The sequence below is a fragment of the Lolium rigidum genome, chromosome 2 (genome assembly GCF_022539505.1).
Source record: "Lolium rigidum isolate FL_2022 chromosome 2, APGP_CSIRO_Lrig_0.1, whole genome shotgun sequence".
Classification (NCBI taxonomy): domain Eukaryota; kingdom Viridiplantae; phylum Streptophyta; class Magnoliopsida; order Poales; family Poaceae; genus Lolium; species Lolium rigidum.
Window position 1 is genome coordinate 23,013,542 of NC_061509.1, and position 22,462 is coordinate 23,036,003.

The 22,462-nt window shown below is 51.2% G+C and overlaps 1 pseudogene; it reads left to right on the top strand.

The window, feature by feature from the left end:
* Positions 1-270: 270 nt before the first annotated feature.
* On the top strand, positions 271-19,650 carry LOC124689348 (annotated as a pseudogene).
* The last annotated feature ends 2,812 nt before the right edge of the window (positions 19,651-22,462 follow it).

Genomic DNA, 22,462 nt, shown 5'->3' on the forward strand with positions numbered 1-22,462 from the left:
TGCCACCAGCACATTATCAGTAATAAGTCTTCCAGGGACAAACGCGCTCTGTGTTGGAGAGATAATCTCCGGTAGTATCACTTTCAACCTAGCTACAAGCATTTTAGAGATGATTTTATAAACCACCACTACGGGAGAAACAGGCTTTGCCGTGCGAGGCTTTGGACGGCAAAGAGGGCCATACGCACGGCAAAGGCTTTGCCGTGCGTGCACGCACGGCATAGTTTGCACGGCAAAGTCTTCGACGGCAAAGCCGCCTTTGCCGTGCGCATGGACGGATTGCACGGCAACGCCCTTTGCCGTGCGTCGCCATCTCTGCCGTGCGCTGCGCGGACGCTGCCGTGCGAGGCATCTTTGCCGTGCGTCACCATCGCTGCCGTGCGCCGTTGCTTTGCCGTGCGCCCTGCTTCTTTGCCGTGCGCCCTGCGTTGCCGTGCGCAGCAATGTTTGCCGTGCGAGGCTTTGCCGTGCGGCCTCGCTCTGCCACGCACGGCAAAGAACCATGCAGGCACGCCCCCGGAGCTCCCGGGAGCACGGTTGGGCGACACGTGGCCCCTTTGCCGTGCGTGTGCACACGGCAAAGAGACCAAATGTCCTTTGCCGTGTGCACACACACGGCAAAGGGGCCTGATTTTTTCATTTTTTTTCTATTTTTCAATTATCCCTGCATTTCAAATATTGCATTTCACAAATATAGCATATATAACATATATATCAACATAAGATCACCAAACACATCAACAACACCACAAATACATCGAGCACACATAGTTCATGCATACAATCCGTTACATAGAGTCCACATCGAGCACACATAGTTCATGCATAGCAATGTCCATTATTACAATCCATAACAAGTGCGAACAATCCATTGCAACGACGACGAGTGCACGAAGACCATGCCATCAACCTTGTCCTCCTCCGCTTCCGCCGGCCCTCATTGTCATTGCCTTGTGACATAAAATCTATAAGCAGGTTGATGGAATGAACATTTGCATTTGCATATTGAACACTTGAACAAGTACAAGTAGCGGGTTGGGCACAAGAGGACTCACCGAGGTTCATGCTCCGGATGATGTTCATGTTGTTGACGGTGATAGGTGTCCCCGGGGTCCGAGTGGGCGGTGGCGGCATCCACATGGAGTAAGGTGGAGGAGGAAGACTCCCCGGTGGAGAAGACGAGCCGTCCGGCTCATGAGCCAGCTCATACGTGCCTGCTGCTGCTTGCATCATCTGCTGCTTGCTTGTTGCATCTCGCTGCATCATCCGTGTCTGCTGCTTGCTTGGTACTCCGAGATCTGCCGCTCCATGTTCCGTGCGTGCTCCTGGGCCGCCTGCTCCTTCGCTGCCATCTCCTCCTACGTTGTGTTGCCGCGATGTCATTAACATTTCAATGGAAAGCATGTAAAGGAAATGTAGAGACCCGAGGAAGAACATACCCGTAACCGCTCGACGACTAGATCCGAAGCCCGTGGCCGGGCTCTACCTCGGGCTGGCCGCTCTTACGACCACGACGGATCCGGCGGAGAGAGGGAACCCTCGGCGGGTCGACGCACCCGTCACCAAACCATAGGCGGCCATGCTTCAAGCCTTCTCCCGCAAGCACCGCGACCTCGGGGTCAAAGTCCTCGGCCTCCGGATTGGCCTCCTCGCCGTACTTCTGCTTGAACTTGGAGACATACGACGTGCCTTGGGTCTCGGATTGCGGGTTAACCCACACGGACCCCGTCTCGGGATCGGGCGTCTTCCTTTGCTTCATCTTCTTTAGCACGGCAAAGACGTTAGGCTTCGCTCCTGTCACGACTTCCTGCAAAAGAGAACATGTAATTGAGTGAAGTGACACACCCTTGGAGAGTTAACAAATATATAACATGAATTCAAAGAATGAAGGAACCATTAATTTGCTCACCTCCTTACGCAGGTGAAGAGAGATGGGGATGCTGCCTTGGATATGCGATCCACCTCGCATCTCTGCCCGCTTCTTCTTGCCCTCCTCGTGCTTCTTGAGGTGCTGGGGGCATGTCCACCACATGACCATCGCACGAAAGCACCTATCGTCGTTGCCGACGTGCGAGGAGGGTTCTACATGCACAAGATAAACCCATTATGGTAAAATAAACTACATGGCGATAAAGAAATCAATAACACATAAATGCAAATACACCGCAAGTACTGCCACGGCTGCATGAGCGTGTCGCGAGCGTCCTCCTTACTCATGTGGACGAAGCGGTCGGCGTGCCGATCGCGGACGCATTGAACACGTGCCTCGTAGTGCATGCCGGTCACCCTCTTCCTTGCAAGCTGGTGTAGGACATCATCGCACGCATTCTCCTTGCCCTCGGCCCTCTTGAAGAATTTACGCAACATAGGTAAAACAAGGGGCATTAGTGCAATTATTGTGAACCAAGGAGAGTGTATGAATGGTAAGAAGTCAAAAGTCACGTACCCGAATTTGGCAACAACCAAATCCGCCGCGGTGCCGCGGCCAAGAGGATCTTCCGCGAGGCTGTAGTGCGCCCACCTCCAAGCTACGTCGCGGCCACCGGTAGGGAGATTGACTATCCCGGGGAAATAAAATCTAAGTAGGCCCCCAAGGATGTTCGAGTACCCACGTGGCGGTCTCTGCGTCGGGTCTTCAAGCTGGAACGAGCTGCACCATGAAACGACAACATCAATATGTATGTGATAATAATTTTGATAATGACAAAATTGCGATAACGAAATGCCAAAAATTAACATGTACCTCCTTCCATAGGGCACAAGAACAACGTGCCTGTAGCGCCGGCTCTTCGGCGAGGGAGCTGTGTTATCCCACGCCGATATGGCTTCCTATCACGTGGCCTCGGCCTCTCCACGAGCTGGAACGTCTTGGTAATCCTCCGGCTCACACCACTCTAGGTTTGGATCAGGATCGAACACTAAGTTCCCCAACCCCTCATCCTCCGAGAGGTCCTCCTCGTCCCCCTCCTCCTCCTGGTCCTCCTCGTCCCCCTCCTCCTCCTGGTCCTCCCCACCCACCTCCTCCTCCTGGTCCTCCCCACCCCCGTGGTGCTCCTGGTCCTCCTCCTCGTCATCATCATCGGCTGCGGGAGGGGGGCTAGGACTAGGAGTGAGTACCCGCGTCGCATTCTTCCTACGCGGCCGCCACGTGGGAGCGACAGGGAGGGGGCTAGGAGGGGGTAGTAGCTCGGCCCCGCCTCGAAGTCCCTACACCTACCAAGTCCTTGAGCTTCTTTTTAAGACCGCCACCCCTTTTTTTGGCGCCATGCTTCAATCACACTGCAAACACAAATGAAGAGAGTGGTTTATTAGTACGCAATATTGCAAAGAGATAAATATTAGTGAAAGCAACGAAATATAAGTAGATGAACATTAATGAAAGCAACAAATAATGCAAAAGGATGAACATTAATTAGTGGAAGCAACAAATAGCTACCATAGAGTTCTCTCAAACATAGCACGGAGTTCTTACAAATAACCTAGCTAGACAATCTCTATTACACGGAGTTATTACAAATAGGCTAGCCTCACAATTACTACTACATAGATCAGTAGCTCTGTGTCGCCATCCGTGATTGGACCGCGTGTCTCCTCATCGTCATCGGGCTCGGCGAACCAATAATCATCAATGAAACCTGGAGGTGGTCCATGCTGCATCGAGGTCAATCCACTGCTTTGAACGCCTCAAGCAAACTCAGGTCTTCCGGGGCACGGACATCCTCGGCTTCATCTTCTGCATTGTCTCCATCCATGCCCGCGTCTTCTTGTTCATCGTCTACGACCATGTCATCGATAGTCGGCAAGCCGATTGTGAAATGGCCGGGGAGCCCTTCTTCTCGATAAAACTCGACACTCCTTGCTGAGGGGTCTACGCGGCGGTAATCGTCCTTGTTTGGCGGGGGCGGCCTATTGCGTGAAGGCACCGTCATCACAACATCCCATCCATGTAGACGTTTTGTCGGGTTTACGCACGCGTACGGGAGATAGAATACTTGAAAGGCCTGGGTTGCCAAGATGTACACATCCTCTCCCTTATAAACGGAGTTCCTTTCAACTTCGACCAACCCAATTTCGGGATCCCGTCTCACCCGACGTGGGTCAAACCAATGGCATTTGAAGACGACGGGATTTAGCCCTTTGTGAAACCCGTAATTCAGCTCGTATATACCCTCGACTCTTCCATAGTAATGGAGCCCATCATCACCTTGACATACCACCCCACTATTTATTGTCTTCGCGTTGGGCCGGCTTGTTGTGTATTGATGGGTCTGGAAGCGATACCCGTTCACGTCATAGGAGTTGAACGCTTCTACGGAATGGTCAAAGCCCCTAGCAATTTTTCTTAGCTCTGACTTCATCTCTTTGTCAGTTCTTGCCTACAAGTTTAGCACAAGAAGTTTAGAACGAGAAATGACCGATCAATGTAGGAAGTGCTAGCTAATTTGGATAGAATAGTACCAAATTACAAAACCAGCTACTGAAACCGAAACCGCCTCCCTTATCGAAAATTTGCTTGGATTCTTCCGGGGTAGGCTCCCTGTGGGTATTCTTCCAATGTATAGCCTTGAATTTCCTATACCGATGAAAAGAGGAAGAGTTAGCCACGAACATACGAGTGAATGTTTGCGAATAATTAAATGGTTCGCACTTACTCGATGTACGGCTTCACTTCGACCATGGTGTTTAAGACATACGAGTGGATCAAGGTCCGCTCGGGTAGGTCCGTTACTGTACGGCTTCGAGCCACTTGACTTGCCACCAAGCCCCACGAAGATGCTAAGCTTGGGTACTTCTTCATTGTTGGCGGCATTTAAACGGAGGACCGGGTTGTGCTTTGTGGGAATGTTGGGATCATAGTGCTTAGTGGTGAAGTTTGCCACCTCCACGTTCGGGACTGCCTCGGCTATGGATGCTTCGATCTTGCATTTATTGCCGGTCATTTGACGAAGCTTTTGTGTTTCTCTCTCGGGACCAAGCGCCAACGGCCCCAATTCGGGCCCCCCTTTAAGCACTCCTCCGCGAGGTGCGGGATCATGTGTTGCATCGGATTAAAAAACCCTGGAGGAAAGATCTTCTCCGGATCGCAAAGCAACACGGGTGCCTCTTCATCCGGCTTCTCAATCACTTTAGTGTCTAACTCCCTAGCACAAATGCGGCGGAAGAAAAAACTCAACCTCGCTAGCACTCGCCAAGTCTTCTCGGGGACATAGCCTCGAATCATCACCGGCATTATCCGCTCAAGCCATATGTGGTAGTCATGACTCTTCGAGTCCTTGTACTCGCGAGCGTTTCAATGTTCGGGCCCCTCATCCGGTTGGCTGCGAACCCATCGGGGAAAAACAAGGAGTCCTTCATCCATTGGAAGACCTCCCTTTTTTGGGCCTTTGTGAGGCGGAACGGAGCGTGTGGCTTAGTCCAAGTTTTTTGGCACCATTAGGTGGCTGCATGTTCAACTCCGGCCTATCACACCACCTTTCTTGATCAATTCGAGCCTTTATGTTATCCTTCGTCTTCTCGGTGTCCACAATAGTGCTCCAAATGGCTTCAACTGATATTCTTCTCGGTGTGCATTACATCAATGTTATGCGGGAGCTCGAGAAACTCAAAGTAAGGGAGCTTCCATAAGCACGGTTTGTGAGTCCATTGGTGTGTCTCCCCATATCCTAAGAAACCATTCCCATCAGGGCTAGGCTGAAGAGCATCTAACTCGGCCTTGATTTCCGTTCCGGTCTTCGGAATTGGCTTCGGGCCACGGACAACACGGCCTTTCTTGAAACTCTTTACATCACTCCTGTATGCATGCCTCCGCTCAAGGAACTGTCGAGCTTCATCAAAGCATGAATACTTGCCTCCCTTGTTTAGCCAGAAGAAAGTCACGGCCTGTATGCACTGTGGGCAAGGCCACTTCCCATGTGTACACCACCCGCGAGAACAAAGCACGTGCTTGGCAGGTCATGCGGGGACGTGTGGTACCACACATACATATCGAAGTACTCCTTCTTTGATGCGTCATATGTTCGGATCCCGCGACCTTCCCAGCCACGAACCAAGTCATCCACCAGCGGTTCCAGGTACACATTCATGTTCTTGCCGGGTATTTGGGCCACGGGATTATCATCGACACAAACATGTTCTACGATCTCATGCGGACGCCGGGGGGAGGTTCATGGGAATAACAAACAACGGCCAACAAGCGTATACTTGCAGCCGACATACCATATGGATTGAACCCATCGGTTGATATCGCAAGCTGCTACGCTCCTCGGGTCACTGCTTTCAATGGAAATTTCTTCACAAAGTTCTTCCATGCGGTACCATCCAGACGGATGTATCATCTTGTCGGTGTATCTGTTTCCTTCCACGGCCCACCTCATCTGCTGGGCGGTATCCTCGGTCATGAAGAGCCGCTGGATCCTCGGTAGAAGCTGGAAGATAGCGGAGGATATTCTTGGCAACCGTGGTCCGCCTCTTCGACCATCACCATTGCGGTCTACCTCAAAGTACCTAGAGGAATTGCATTTGATGCAATAATTTGTGTCGGCGTGCTCCTCTACGAATAGCATGCATCCCTTTGGACAAGCGTGTATCTGCTGAGATGACATCTTAAGGTCACCGAGCAATTTGGTCGAATAGTAGAAGTTTTGCGGCAAGAGGTGCCCTTTCGGCGGAAGGCTGCCTACGATGACCGGAAGTTCATCGAACCCATCTCTGCACAAGTTCCTATGGCACTTCAAGGCCATAAGGCGAGCGATGGCATCTAGTTGGGTAACCTCTGTATTTGCATGTAGGGGTTTCTGCGAAGCAAACGGAGCCTCATAGTACTCCTTTGTGTTTTCCTCCGGGTCCTCACTTGTCTCCGCATCCCGAGGTGTCTCCACCTCTACATGAGAGCTTTCGGGCACATTACCATTAGCCAAGTTTTCTAAGCACCTATCAAAACCGGTGTCATATTCCCCCTAGGTTGAATCTGCCGCACCTCCTTCCTAGCACGCTTCTTTGCCTTTTCTCCATGGTAAGTCCAAATCACTGTAGGACGGTGTGAACCCAAACTTGATCGGGTGCATACTCATAGTTTCCTTGTCCTGTGCCTTTCGGTTAGCGCACTTACTACAAGGGCACCAAACACTTATAGGTCTGCTAGGGATGGCAAACGCCCTATCCACAAGCTGCTCGGTCTTTTCTCCCCATTCATCAGTATAGTTGCACTGACTGATTCTGCCATCGTACATCCAGCCACGATTATCCATCCTCTAATCAGCAACAAAACAGACGAACATAGCATTTATATATCAAATAGGAAATAAATGCATCATATCTTTATTTTTTTACGCGTGCATCAACCTGAAACTCTACTAGGTGGGCTCCTAGCAGCCGCCGGATCCGTAGATTGAGTACGTTCTCCCAGCTCTACCCCGATCCGAGACAGAATTTCGGCGGCACCTCCCCGCTGCTCTCCCGATACACGTCTCGGCAAAAAGCCGAGAGGGGTGTGCATCCGGAGAACAACGGGGAGGCGCTACCGAAATCCTGTCTCGGATCGGGGTAGAGCACGGAGAACGTACCCAACTACGCATCCGCCAGGCTGTCCCGATAAATGCCGTAAGAGTTACGGTTCATAATATGCGAGACCACTAATGCATATTTATCCGCGTAACCCTTACGGTCGGGAAGAGACGCCTAGGTATCGCGACGGACTTGGTGATCTAGACATAAAGAAAAAACCTAGGTACAAGAGAGGCGAACGGATTCTCACCCTCGAAGCGTGACCGACAGCCGGCGAAGAAGACCAACGACCCTGCGAGAGAATCGTCGAAGAAGATCCGAAACGCCCCGTCAAACACCCCCGCGACGCCGCCCCTCGTGTCCACCTCGAAGCATCGCCTGCATAACAAAAAAAAACAATTAGGGGCTATTAATAATTACCATGTATGCGCGTATATAGAGTATATGGAGCAGTAGAAAGCCAATGTTACTTTTGCTGCTTTGTGAATGAGGTAATGCAATGTTACATCTAAGAAGAGGACAGCGAGGGCTTGGAGCATTTGTCTTAACATGCTCCATCTTCTGGCTTACTACAATAGGCGACGGGTTACACCGATGGGCAGCCGACGTTGCTCCGATGAGAGGCCGGACTTTGGTACTTCTGTTGACCGGTGTTGCTACAGGGCAGCCGGCGTTGCTACATGGTGGCGGCGGCACGGCCGTGTTGCTACGAGCTCGCCGGAGAGGCTGCCGCGGCCCCGTCGTAAGTGGACTCTCAAAGGTTCGAGGGAACGGGGCGGGTTTTTTGGTTGTATTACATATCTATGTCCATGCTACAACATACATTCTTGATCTACACATACGGAACATACAATGCTCGCTTATATAGTTGTGCATTTGTATTACTACCTATGTCCATAAAAGGATACTACAAGTTTGTTTGAACATGTCAAATCTGGGGAGGGGCACCGGGGCACGGAGCGGGGGGGGGGGGGGGGGGGGGGGGGCCTGACCTGGGACGGGTGGCGGAGGGAGGAGCCGCCGGGTGCACCGCGTCCGACCGCGACGCAGCGGCGAGAGGAGGGAGGCGGCGGCGGGGTAGGGCGCGGCGGCGTCGGGGTAGGGCGCGGCGGAGGGTGGGCGGCGTCGCGGGAGGCGGCGGCGTCGCGGGAGGCGGCGGCGTCGCGGGCGGCGGCGTCTGCGGGAGGCGGCGGCGTCAATGGTGTCGGCGGCGTGTGCGGGAGGCGGCGGCGGGGGGAGGAGTGAGGGAGCTCGGCGACGGCAGCGGGCGGGACTCGATCTGGACAGCGAAATAAAACTTGGTCGGGCCAACCCGCACCTTATCCACGCGCCTTTGCCGTGCGAGGACGGCTTTGCCGTGCGGCAGCGGCCTTTGCGCGTGCGAGGACGGCTTTGCCGTGCGGCAACGGCCTTTGCCGTGCGTCTTTGGCCTTTGCCGTGCGCTAGCGCACGGCAACGTTGTTTTTACCATTTAAATTTTCATATATGAAAATTTAGTTTTATTTCAAATTAAATTAAACTTGTTTTTCCAACATGAGTAATATTTCATAATGTTCTTATCATGTTTTCTTAAATCTATAGGGGTGCAAATTCGAGCACATAAATCCTAACACTAACCGTCGGGGTCACACACACCGCCGGAGCACCGGAACCCTAACCACTGAACCCTAAACACTAGCCCTACCCCTAAACCCTAGCCCTCACCCTAACCCTAACCTAAAAGAATGAAAAGTTACATTGGTGCACCCTCGCGCGGAGAAATCTAGGGGGTAGACCCGGCTAGGGCACACGTTTCGCTGTTTTGGGGGAGGAGGGGGATAACGACCGCCGGAGCACCGGAACCCCACCAAACCTTGCATGTGGACCTATGATATGTGTCAAAGTGTGGTGCAAGGTCTAATGGTGCAAAAGTAGGTCCCCTAAACCCTAAACCCTAAGCTGGGAGGCTTCGAGCCCTAAACCCCTCTAAATCCCTAAACCACGACGCCGGAGCTGCAGAACCATGCATCATAAACCCTAACCCTAACCCTAAACCCTAAACCTATACCTAACCATAAATACTTACCCTTTAACCTAAACCCTAGCCCTAGCCCCTAAACCCTAGCCCTAACCCTACACCTAACCCTAACCGAGTAGATCGAGCACACCGTCGATCGTGTGATAATGGCTCTAGCTGCGGGTATATGTTCCAAAGGGTGCCACACATAGTTTTCCATGTGTATATGGACTAAACAAACCTAAACCTATGAAAAGTTACATTGGTGCACCCTCGCCGGAGAAATCTAGGGGGTAGACCCGCGGGGCACAGCGTTCCAGTTGTTTTGGGGGAGGAGGGGGATAACGACCGCCGGAGCACCGGAACCCCACCAAACCTTGCATGTGGACCTATGATATGTGTCAAAGTGTGGTGCAAGGTGTGATTCACAAAATGGTGCATGGCATGGATCCCCGGTCGACATTCCTCACCTTCGGGCGATAACACTTAACGGATTCACGGACGTGTACTGTTGAAGTGTCCCGCCGCGGGTATATCGGGGGCTAGACTGTGCCAAAGGGTGCCACACATGGTTTTCCATATGTCCATGGACTAAACAAACCTAAACCTATGAAAAGTTACATTGGTGCACCCTCGCGCGGAGAAATCTAGGGGGGTAGACCCGCAGGAGCACAGCGTTCCGCTTGTTTTGGGGGAGGAGGGGGATAACGACCGCCGGAGCACCGGAACCCCACCAAACCTTGCATGTGGACCTATGATATGTGTCAAAGTGTGGTGCAAGGTCTAATGGTGCAAAAGTAGGTCCCCTAAACCCTAAACCCTAAGGCGGGAGGCTTCGAGCCCTAAACCCCTCTAAATCCCTAAACCACGACGCGGAGCTGCAGAACCATGCATCATAAACCCTAACCCTAACCCTAAACCCTAAACCTATACCTAACCATAAATACTTACCCTTTAACCTAAACCCTAGCCCTAGCCCCTAAACCCTAGCCCTAACCCTACACCTAACCCTAACCGAGTAGATCGGAGCACACCGTCGATCGTGTGATAATGGCTCTAGGCTGCGGGTATATGTTCCAAAGGGTGCCACACATAGTTTTCCATGTGTATATGGACTAAACAAACCTAAACCTATGAAAAGTTACATTGGTGCACCCTCGCGCGGAGAAATCTAGGGGGTAGACCCGCCGGGGCACGCGTTCCGCTGTTTTGGGGGGAGGAGGGGGATAACGACCGCCGGAGCACCGGAACCCCACCAAACCTTGCATGTGGACCTATGATATGTGTCAAAGTGTGGTGCAAGGTGTAATGGTGCAAAAGTAGCTCCCCTAAACCCTAAACCCTAAGCGCGGGAGGCTTCGAGCCCTAAACCCCTCTAAATCCCTAAACCACGACGCCGGAGACTGCAGAACCATGCATCATAAACCCTAACCCTAACCCTAAACCCTAAACCTATACCTAACCATAAATACTTACCCTTTAACCTAAACCCTAGCCCTAGCCCCTAAACCCTAGCCCTAACCCTACACCTAACCCTAACCAGTAGATCAGGCACACCGTCGATCGTGTGATAATGGCTCTAGGCTGCGGGTATATGTGCCAAAGGGTGCCACACATGGTTTTCCATGTGTATATGGACTAAACAAACCTAAACCTATGAAAAGTTACATTGGTGCACCCTCGCGCGGAGAAATCTAGGGGGTAGACCCGCCGGGGCACGCGTTCGCATTGTTTTGGGGGGAGGAGGGGGATAACGACCGCCGGAGCACCGGAACCCCACAAAACCTTGCATGTGGACCTATGATATGTGTGAAAGTGTGGTGCAAGGTCTAATGGTGCAAAAGTAGCTCCCCTAAACCCTAAACCCTAAACTGGGGAGGCTTGAGCCCTAAACCCCTCTAAATCCCTAAACCACGACGCGGAGCTACGAGAACCATGCATCATAAACCCTAACCCTAACCCTAAACCCTAAACCTATACCTAACCATAAATACTTACCTTTAAACTAAACCCTAGCCCTAGCCCCTAAACCCTAGCCCTAACCCTACACCTAACCCTAACCGATAGATCCAGGCACACCGTCGATCGTGTGATAATGGCTCTAGCTGCGGGTATATATGTGCCAAAGGGTCCCAATCTTGGTTCTCTATATGTATATGTCCTAAAAAAACCTAAAAGAATGAAAAGTTACATTGGTGCACCCTCGCGCGGAGAAATCTAGGGGGGTAGACCCGCCGGGGCACACGTTCCGCTGTTTTGGGGGGGGAGGGGGATAACGACCGCCGGAGCACCGGAACCCCACCAAACCTTGCATGTAGACCTATGATATGTGTCAAAGTGTGGTGCAAGGTCTAATGGTGCAAAAGTAGCTCCCCTAAACCCTAAACCCTAAAGCTGGGGAGGCTTGAGCCCTAAACCCCTCTAAATCCCTAAACCACGACGCGGAGGCTGCGAGAACCATGCATCATAAACCCTAACCCTAACCCTAAACCCTAAACCTATACCTAACCATGAATACTTACCTTTAAACTAAACCCTAGCCCTAGCCCCTAAACCCTAGCCCTAACCCTACACCTAACCCTAACCAGTAGATCAGGCACACCGTCGATCGTGTGATAATGGCTCTAGCTGCGGGTATATGTGCCAAAGGGTCCCAATCTTGGTTCTCCATGTGTATATGTACTAAACAAACCTAAAAGAATGAAAAGTTACATTGGTGCACCCTCGCGCGGAGAAATCTAGGGGGTAGACCCGCCGGGGCACACGTTCCAGTTGTTTTGGGGGGAGGAGGGGAGAACGACCGCCGGAGCACCGGAACCCCACCAAACCTTGCATGTGGACCTATGATATGTGTCAAAGTGTGGTGCAAGGTGTAATGGTGCAAAAGTAGCTCCCCTAAACCCTAAACCCTAAACTGGGGAGGCTTCGAGCCCTAAACCCCTCTAAATCCCTAAACCACGACGCCGGAGGCTGCAGAACCATGCATCATAAACCCTAACCCTAACCCTAAACCCTAAACCTATACCTAACCATAAATACTTACCTTTAAACTAAACCCTAGCCCTAGCCCCTAAACCCTAGCCCTAACCCTACACCTAACCCTAACCGAGTAGATCGGGCACACCGTCGATCGTGTGATAATGGCTCTAGGCTGCGGGTATATGTGCCAAAGGGTCCCAATCTTGGTTCTCCATGTGTATATGTACTAAACAAACCTAAAAGAATGAAAAGTTACATTGGTGCACCCTCGCGCGGAGAAATCTAGGGGGTAGACCCGCCGGGGCACACGTTCCGCTGTTTTGGGGGGAGGAGGGGGAGAACGACCGCCGGAGCACCGGAACCCCACCAAACCTTGCATGTGGACCTATGATATGTGTCAAAGTGTGGTGCAAGGTGTAATGGTGCAAAAGTAGCTCCCCTAAACCCTAAACCCTAAGCTGGGGAGGCTTCGAGCCCTAAACCCCTCTAAATCCCTAAACCACGACGCTGGAGCTGCGAGAACCATGCATCATAAACCCTAACCCTAACCCTAAACCCTAAACCTATACCTAACCATAAATACTTACCCTTTAACCTAAACCCTAGCCCTAGCCCCTAAACCCTAGCCCTAACCCTACACCTAACCCTAACCAGTAGATCAGCACACCGTCGATCGTGTGATAATGGCTCTAGCTGCGGGTATATGTGCCAAAGGGTGCCAATCTTTGGTTCTCCATGTGTATATGGACTAAACAAACCTAAAAGAATGAAAAGTTACATTGGTGCACCCTCGCGCGGAGAAATCTAGGGGGTAGACCCGCCGGGGCACGCGTTCCGCTTGTTTTGGGGGAGGAGGGGGAGAACGACCGCCGGAGCACCGGAACCCCACCAAACCTTGCATGTGGACCTATGATATGTGTCAAAGTGTGATGCAAGGTGTGATTCACCAAATGGTGCATGGCATGGATCCCCGGTCGACATACCTCACCTTCGGGCGATAACACTTAGCAGATTCCTGGACGTGTACGGGGAAGTGTCCCGCCGCGGGTATATCGGGGGCTAGACTGTGCCAAAGGGTGCCACACATGGTTTTCCATATGTCCATGGACTAAACAAACCTAAACCTATGAAAAGGTATATTGGTGGAACCTCGCGCGGAGAAATCTAGGGGGTAGACCATCCGGGGCCCACGAGACGGCCGTTTTTAGGGGGAATGACCCCCGGAGCACCGAAATGCAACCAAAACTTGCAACTGGACCTAAAACCTACCCTAACAAACCTAAGAGAATGAAAAAGTACATTGTGCACCCTCGCGCGGAGAAATCAACGGGGGTAGACCCGCCGTCCCGCTGTTTTGGGGGGAAGGAGGGGGACGGCCGCCGGAGCACCGGAACCCTGATATTTGTGGGGGATGAGCATGGAGACTAATTTTGTATTGCACATTGTCATAAGTAACACTAATAAATAGTCATCAAAAAGTAAAACTAATAAAAAAATATAAGTATTAGATGAAATAAAATAGAAAACAAATAAAATGAATGACGGCGCACGGCAAAGAAGAAATCGCACGGCAAAGGAGGCTTTGCCGTGCACTTTGCCCGGCCTCACGGCAAAGGAGGCCCACGGCAACGTCCCAGCCCCTTTGCCGACCAGGTTTTCTTTGCCGTGAGGCTCTTATGCTCTTTGCCGTGCTTGCTTCTTTGCCGTGGGCTTTCGAGGGACTTTGCCGGTGCGATGATACTTTGCCGTGCGGCGCTGCTCGACTTTGCCGTGAACCGAATCTTTGCCGTGCGCCGCGCTAAGACTTTGCCGTGCGTTTTTTCTTTGCCGTGGGTACAACTCGCGGCGCACGGCAAAGATTTCTTTGCCGTGCAGCACCTCACGGCAATGATGTGCTGCACGGCAACGCCTGTTTTTCCTGTAGTGCACATTACATAAAGAAATTTTGTGGATTTTGTGGAGTAGGTCAATTTATTTGCACATTAATAATTGTTTAGCATAAAGGTCAAGATATTATTGATTTTTTAGATTTGTAAATTGTTAGCCAAGGAATTGTTTTTGAGAATTGTCGGTCAAGAAATAACTTTACAGTGTGCATCCTCCATTCTCCGCATCACATCTGACTCCCCCTCCCCATTCTTTTATCATCACCCATCCTCCATGCCACCAAATCCTGTTAAATCAATATATAATAAACAGGGAGCAAATCACATCCCACTATCTTTGCTTTCCTCCCGAACACAAATCAAATCTCTGAATTTCTTTCCTTTCCTAACACAAATCAAATCAAATCAATTGGATCCCAATCCGATCCCAAAAGAAGCATTGCTAATTTGCTAATCTAATATAGCAGCCAGTAGTACATTGCTAATTTGGTTTCCGTCTTTGTTTCTTCTTTCTCTGATCTGAGTTGGCCGTCCGTCTCGATCGGCTACCGCTATAAAGCTCTCGCCTTTTTCTTCTCGCCGCGCGCCTCTTCACGTGCGAGCAGTCGCCACCGCCCCATGCAAGCAGCGCGGTAGGAGTAGCACTGCCGTCCCGTGAGCGCCGCCCGCCCCATGCCAGATTTCTTGCTGGATCGATCGATCGATCGGTCGTTGATATGGCCGTGGATGAATCGCGCCCACTCGTGCGGATGTGAACGCGGAGAGAACGGAGGACGTGGTTACCTTTCGTCAGCGCGGTAGGAGACAGAGTTTGCCATGCGTAGATTTCGTCAGTGTCTAAGCAGTGTGGGCGGGCCCACACGTACGCAGGGGCACCTCCACGTCCCCACTCTCTTTTAAGAGTTTGCCGTACGTGGTCAAATCCGTGGCGGATATTCGCCAGCTGCAGCCAGTCTGTTGAGCGAGCCACCAAATCCCCGCGTTATAATGCGTGGAATTAATACGCCGCCCGCGCGCTTCATTCGTTTCTTCGCTCCGCCCGCGCTGCACACCAAAACAAAGACCGCTAATCTAATCCATGCCATACCAAACTTGTCTCATGCGCGCATGCATGCCAAACGGGTCAAATAATTCCATCGCCACAAAGTACTACCTATACTCCAATTAAATGCCAAGATCGATCCAAAGTCCTTACTCCAATTCTTTTTTTTACTAAATGTAAGGATGGCGTAAATAGCTCCTATTCAAATTACTTCAATTTTTTTTTACTCCAATTAGTGACGCAAGGACGCAGCAGCGGGCGATTGTCCACCTCTCCGTAGAGCCGGCCGGGCCAGTAGGCTAGAGTTGAAGACGATTTCACGTGTCATCCAGAATCGAGAAATGAATAGTGTTTTACTGCCCGCGAAGCGAACCTGGATTCGCTCTGCTAGAAAATTATTCATTCCTCCATCCTAACTAACATGAAAATGAAACTTCAAGAAAATATTTGGTTTGTCTAAAAAATCCTATCGGGGCCGCCGGCGTGGGAGCAACACCCACAAATGGAGGATGAAGTGCCGACTCCCCCCATACTTCTATGTCGGCGCCTAATTGGGGGGCATCGGTGGAGATGCTCTTAGGCCATCTCTAGCGGCGTGACCCGGCCAATATTGACCATCTCGTCCCGATTCTGTCCGTTTGGGTCACGCCACGAACATAAATTGAAACGAGGAGCAGCATGCTAGGCTAGTCTTCCTAGCGACGCGACCCATTCGATTTGCGCTGGCCATTATGGAGGGCATGGCGTCGCCAAGGGGAGGATGTGTGGGAGCATGTGTTGGCTAGTGGCTAGCTGGAGGGCCTAGGAGAACGCGTGTTGTCCAACCCGACACATTCGCGACCTAAATTTGGTAAACGGATGCATCGGTCCTTTTAGGTCACACCGTTCGAGCGTGATGCATGATACTCTTCTGCCTTTGTAGCTGTAGCGAAGAAATAGCATGCAAAAAAGGTCTTGAGCTAGCTATCCAAAATTCTCGGTCAAATCTGATTATTGAAACAAATCGTTTCGCTGTTATTGAAGCATTCATGTAAGGGAGAATGGAGCACATGAGATTAAAAGGCAAAGAGTACCCATGAATGTTTGGTTACCTTATGGACTCCTTGCCCTCTTTAGTTTCTTTATCGTTAGATGCCTGCAAGAACCATTAACTCCATGTAGTTACAACACTCGTGGTCGGTAGCCTAGACCGATTGGTGCTAGAGGGGGTACTTCCGACTGACCGGGAAGACGAGCATGCAATGGTAGGAAGCGAGAAGGTATATAGTCTGGATGGACGCGAGAATATGGAAGGACAACTTGGCTTAGCGGAGGAACATAGTACACATTTTAGGTGGGAGACTGTAGGGAATCGCATGCTCAAGTTTCTCGTCAGTTATTTGAATCATTATCCATTCGTAGTCTAGGAGACCAATCAACGCCATGGTACACGTATTTGGTTGGTGTTGTTCAACTAAGAATCGGATGGACTAGGTTACATGTGAAGATAGACCACGTAAATGATCTCATGCTTTATGGATAGACGGTCTGCATCCGTATGCTTTCCTCCCAAAAAGTATTAAAAATTATTTTAATATTTTTTTTGTTGAACCGTATTACTCCGTATACAAGGTTTGGTCACAGTCAAACTTTGTAATTTTTGACGAACAATCTTTGATAAAATATCAATATATATAGTCAAATATAATGATATGATACTACACTAATTATTTTATTTTTATTTTCTATATAATAATACACTTTTTACACATCTATTAAGCATCCTGGAATTTAACTTTGACCAGATTTTACATACGTACGGAGTAATATGAAACAGAGGGAGTATTTGCTAAACTAGGTTTAACTCCGTTGGGCCATCATAATCTAAATTCAAACCTATACATCTGCAGGAAACCTAGGTACTTGTATGCCCCGTCCATGTACTCGTACAAATTAATACTCTTTTATACTCACCGCCACGTCTCCCCAACTCGCCGACGGTGCTTGATGTGGGATAAAAACGCCACAACCAACCAAGCCGACCATCATCGGCGGAGGATGAGGCCGCCACCGCAATGCCAGGGGCGCCGGGTTCGCGGCGTGGGTGCAAGGCCTACGGCGGCGGATCCACCAGCAACCGGAGCTAGCCTTCCAAGAGCACCGCATATCTGCGCTCCTGCGCGGGCGAGATCGACGCCCTCGGCGTTCCATACACATGTCCCGTCGCGCGCACCGGCCTCGTCGCCACCATTGTCGGTGGTGCCGGCCCTGGTGCCGTGTTCGTGCTCTGGGCTGACATGGACGTACAGGTCTATCAGTGAAAATGCAGGCAATCGCAACTGTACTCTTCGCTGTTAATTACGCATGCATGCAGAAGGAGAGGCTCCTTATAAAATTGGAAAAATATACTGTAATGTTTACTCCACTTAGATTTGAGATATCACTGATTAACTAGGCCGTAATCATTAGGCAAGTAGTCATCGAGATAGAGTTCATAGAAAATACTAAAGTTTAAGTTTCGCTACTCTTCAGGTAAGTCTGGCTAGACACCATCGAATGCAAAATCACCCCAATTTAGCAATGTGCCTTCTTTCTGTTGCGGCTATAGATTCGCGAGAATGGATAAGAGAGTTGACTGTAGGGATCTCGGATCGATCATGCAGACATTGTGATTCCCTATACGGTCTCGCAACGGCACCGTGCCGATACGGAAATCGACTGCTACTACGTACCAACAGAACAGATATAGTAATTTGACAGATGACTGCCAAAGCAAAGTGATTCTAGACGATACTGATATGGACTGCCAACAGAAAAGGTGCGTCTCACTAGACCACTTGTTTTGCGGATAGAAATTCCATCTTAATTAGTGGTAGGATTCGTTGACAAATCGATTCCCACTGGCCTATGCAGGAGATGGTAGAATGGGAGTTCAACACCAAGGAAGACGGCAAGATGCACGCGTGTGAGGGCACGAAGCTCACGTGGCCATGCTCCTGGGGCGCCGCCAAGCTGCTGCAGTCCCGCAAGGACGGCCTCACGGGCACGGTGAAGCTGGTGTTCCAGCAGGCGGAGGAGGGCCACGCTGGCGGGTACCACGCGCTGCAGGAGGTCCTGGACGATGTGGACGCCATCAATCTTCGCGATGCACGTCGACGCGGACCTCCCGGCTGGCGTCGTCGGGTCAAGGCCGGGGCCTCTTCACGGCCACCGTCACGTACGGGACAACGCGGGCACGCTGTCGTGGACCCGATCGTCGCCGCGGCCTCCGCCGTGCTCTACCTACAGAAGCTCGTCGATCGCCCCCGAGACGGACCAGCTGCAGGGCACGGTGGTGTCGGTGACCTTCACCAGAGGAGGCGAGGCGTTCAAGGTGATCCCAGAGTCGGCGACTGCGAGATGGAACGCAACGGGGGTACTGCTGTGGTGCCCGCGATGGTTTTCGGAACCTAGACAAGAACGGTGGCGAGAGACGGGGATGGCGAGCGTGGATGGCTCGGCGAGGCTTGCGGCAACTCGACGAGGCCTGCGGGAGGCTGTCAGTGGGAGCCGACGGCCGAGGAGAGTCGCAACGCGTAGCCGCCGTGGTTGTCGCCGTCGATGTACGGCAGCGGCCAGAGGTGGACCCAGCAATTTTTCCAAGCCTAGGCGGGTCACAAAGCAACTACATTTTTTCCCAGTCAAATATAAGCATTATTTGGAGCTAATCCTGTTTTCTCAATAGTTTTAATGCGGAAACACTGATATAATAATACATTACACGTTCACAACATATTCCAATGTTCGTCGGCGCTTGCTGCTGCCAGATTCGGTGGGGCTTGGCTGCCGCTGCTGCTTAGCCCGGCGCCAGAACCGCTCCACCTCCCGGGTTTCCTTCCTCCATTCTCTATCGTTGTTGGCATTGGCCATCTAGGGCTGGGTGGGATTGGGGTCGGCCGCTGGCGCCTGAGCGGGCGAGCAACCGGTCAAGGGTTTCGGCGTTTGCGGTGGTGTGGTTGGGGAACCGAAGACTCTGGGTATCGTTGCTCTGTTTCCATTCGAACCGCTGAAAGGTTGGATTCGCTTGCTAGTATGTTTCCTTCGCGTGGTGGCCAAGATGCTTGTCCTCCTGCCCCGGGCAAGGCCCAACAACTCGATGTTTTTGCCCTCGCGTTCTTGGCTTTTCTCGGTAAACTCAGACTTCGCGCAAGAAGCGAAAGCGACCGGAGCCTGGGCAAGCGCCGGGCGGTAGGGACGCTGCGTCCGCCCATGGCGGCGGCGGCTGAGATTCGTGAGGTGGAGAGGAACTGCGGCGTGAAAGAGAGGTGTGTCGGGATGTGGGTTCTTGTAGTGCGGCTGCCAACGTGGAAGCTACTAGAACTATGGCAACTAATGGCGCGGGCGGTTGACTATGTTTCCAGATAGGAATTTGGGTCATAAGAGCATCTCCAGTCGCGTCCCCCAAAGCCGCCCCCCAAACCGCGCCGGATCGAGCGTTTGGGGGACGTGTTTTGTTCGTGCTGCGTTTAGGGGACGTCGCTCCCCAGCCGCGTCCCCCAAACGCCGCCCCCAAACATTAATAGTACCTCTTTTGGCTAGAAGAAAACTATTTACTAATATTCAAATCAGTTGAACATAAACAAATTATATATAAAACTTCGAAAAAATATAATTAAATTACATATAAATTCCCGTTAAACTACTACTTCTACTTCTTCTTCTTCTTCTTCGCTGATGGCCCCGCCTTGTCGTCGTCATCGCGGTGGCGCTTCCTGCTCGTCACCTCTTCCGAAGAGGCGATGTCGGCGCCCGACGCGTCGGAGTCCTCCTCGTCGTCGTCGGTGCTCGTCGGCTGCGCCTTTGCCTTGGCCTTGGCCTTGGCGGCCTTGGCCGCCGCCGTCTCCGCCTTCGCACGGGCCACCGCCGCCGCCGGGTCCTTGCTCTCTTCTTCCTCCGCGTCCTCCTCCCAGCCCAGCCATTCCTCCTCGCTGTGAAGTGGCGGCGGGGAATCGTCGCCGCTGCATGGCGTCTCGGCTTTGTCCCACCAATGGCACTAGCCGCCTGGCTTTCCCTCGCCGGGAGGTGTCGGACGGGGAGTTGGGAGATGTAGCTCATCCTCGCCGGAGGTGTCGGATGGAGGCTTGGATGAATGGCGGCGTACGTACGGGTCTTATTGAGCGCGGATGAACGGCGGCGCGAAGTCGAAGAGAGCAGTGGTTGCTCTTCCGAGGAGTCCACGCTCCATTCCGGCGGGGTTGGCGCGTCGTCGACGCGGTTGCCAATGCGACGGTTCCGCTTCCTGGCAACTGCACCGTCGCTACGTAGGTGGCGGTTGAGCATCCAAGCCGCTGACGCGTCGGGCCCGCGCCTCCTCGCCTCTCATTTCGTTGTGTCCGGCGTGCCCGGTGCGTCCCCTGTGGGACGGGGACGGGCTCGGGACGCCAGACACCGTATTGGGCTGCGTCGGACAGAAAAGGTCTTTGGGACGCGCGGCTGGGAACGTTTTTTTGTCCGGCGCGCCCCAAATCGCTTTGGGGACGCTTTGGGGGACGCGAATGGAGATGCTCTAAGAGCAAGTACAATAAGTTACAGTCAGCTGACTATAAGAGATAAAATATTATAAGTTTACTTAGTTGGAGGAAAAAGATTAGGAGAGAGAAGAAAAGTGGGCTCTTATCTAATAGCCAGCTCTAGCACGTGCTCCTATGCACTATGTGAGACTAAAAGGTGAGCCATGTATTATAAAAGTACTACACTTTTATAGCTTGCTATTGTACATGCTAGCTATAAGTTGACTATAAATGGTGTGGCAAATTGTTATAGCCGGGCTGCCGGGCTACACTATTGTTCTTGCTCTAAATCGTATAATCTGCGGGTACTAATAATAGCTCTGCTGCAACTATAATTAATCGAAACTAACGATGCATGGGAATCTTGGCACGCACTTGGTACACGTACTGCAGCCTTGGGGAGAATGAACACGTAGCTAGCTACTGAAACGTGTCCTACCCATGCATGTGCATGCAGACGTATGGCATCCAGCAGCGCGTACAGTATATAGCAGGCGTGGGAGACAAGGAGAAGAAAAGGACCGATCGATCGTGATTTTGGTTCAAGCTATGAATCCGTCGATCGATCATGCATGCACAAAAAGGGTCAAGCTGATAAAACTAGCTTTCCTAGTCTGAATAGAAAGATCCATCGATTGGAGTATTAGATTATTAGAGTATAGTACATGCTCTGTTCCAAACACTAAAATACGCCTACTAGTCAAGAAAAACCTCCAAAATTCCAGAGTTTTTCTTTAAGAAAAAGAAGAAGAACTCGAAAATTCAAAAATGGGTAAGACACAAAAAAGAATAATTCTAGAGTTCGTTAGTTAACTTAATTAAACTTGCATTGGCTAATAATATTTACTAGTACATTTGATTTCTTAGGAAAATCCAAAAATGGCCTTTTTTACACTCAATTATTTGCGGTACAATTTATTTCTAGCTAACTGAACACATCCCACGGCATGATCATTTAGCTAGTGTCAAATACAGCCTTCTGCTTTTCCCGCCCGTCCTCGTACGAGCTAGCTACTATACCTAATTTCCCGCCCGCATGCACATGTACGCGAAAAATCAAGCGCTGCACTCTAGTGCATTGCCTCTCCTTTTCCTAGCAAGCTACTACTCCACGTTAGTGTGTATTAAGTATTAACTCCGTCCATTTTGTAGGTTACTACTATGTGACTTAGGCATGTTATATCGAAGTGCTAGCTAGCCTAGCGTTGCTAGCTTTTCCGCCGTGTTTTGCATCTTGCTACGCACTCTAAATTTTAAAGTGACTTGCAAGAAATAGTTAAGAATCCACCGCCATGATGACCAAGCATGCTAGTTTCCTTTTGCTTTTCCCGCCCCGCCTACTACGAGCTACCTACTACCTAGTTTCCCGCCCGAGCGCACACGTACAAAGAATATCATGTATACTTTGCCACTGCTTTGCCTACCTAGCTACTGCTTTTTTTCGGGGAAAAAGATTGTCTTACTCAAACAGTAGCATTACAATCAGCAAGGATGATCTCCATGATCTCATCCGGCCCAGACCCAAGCC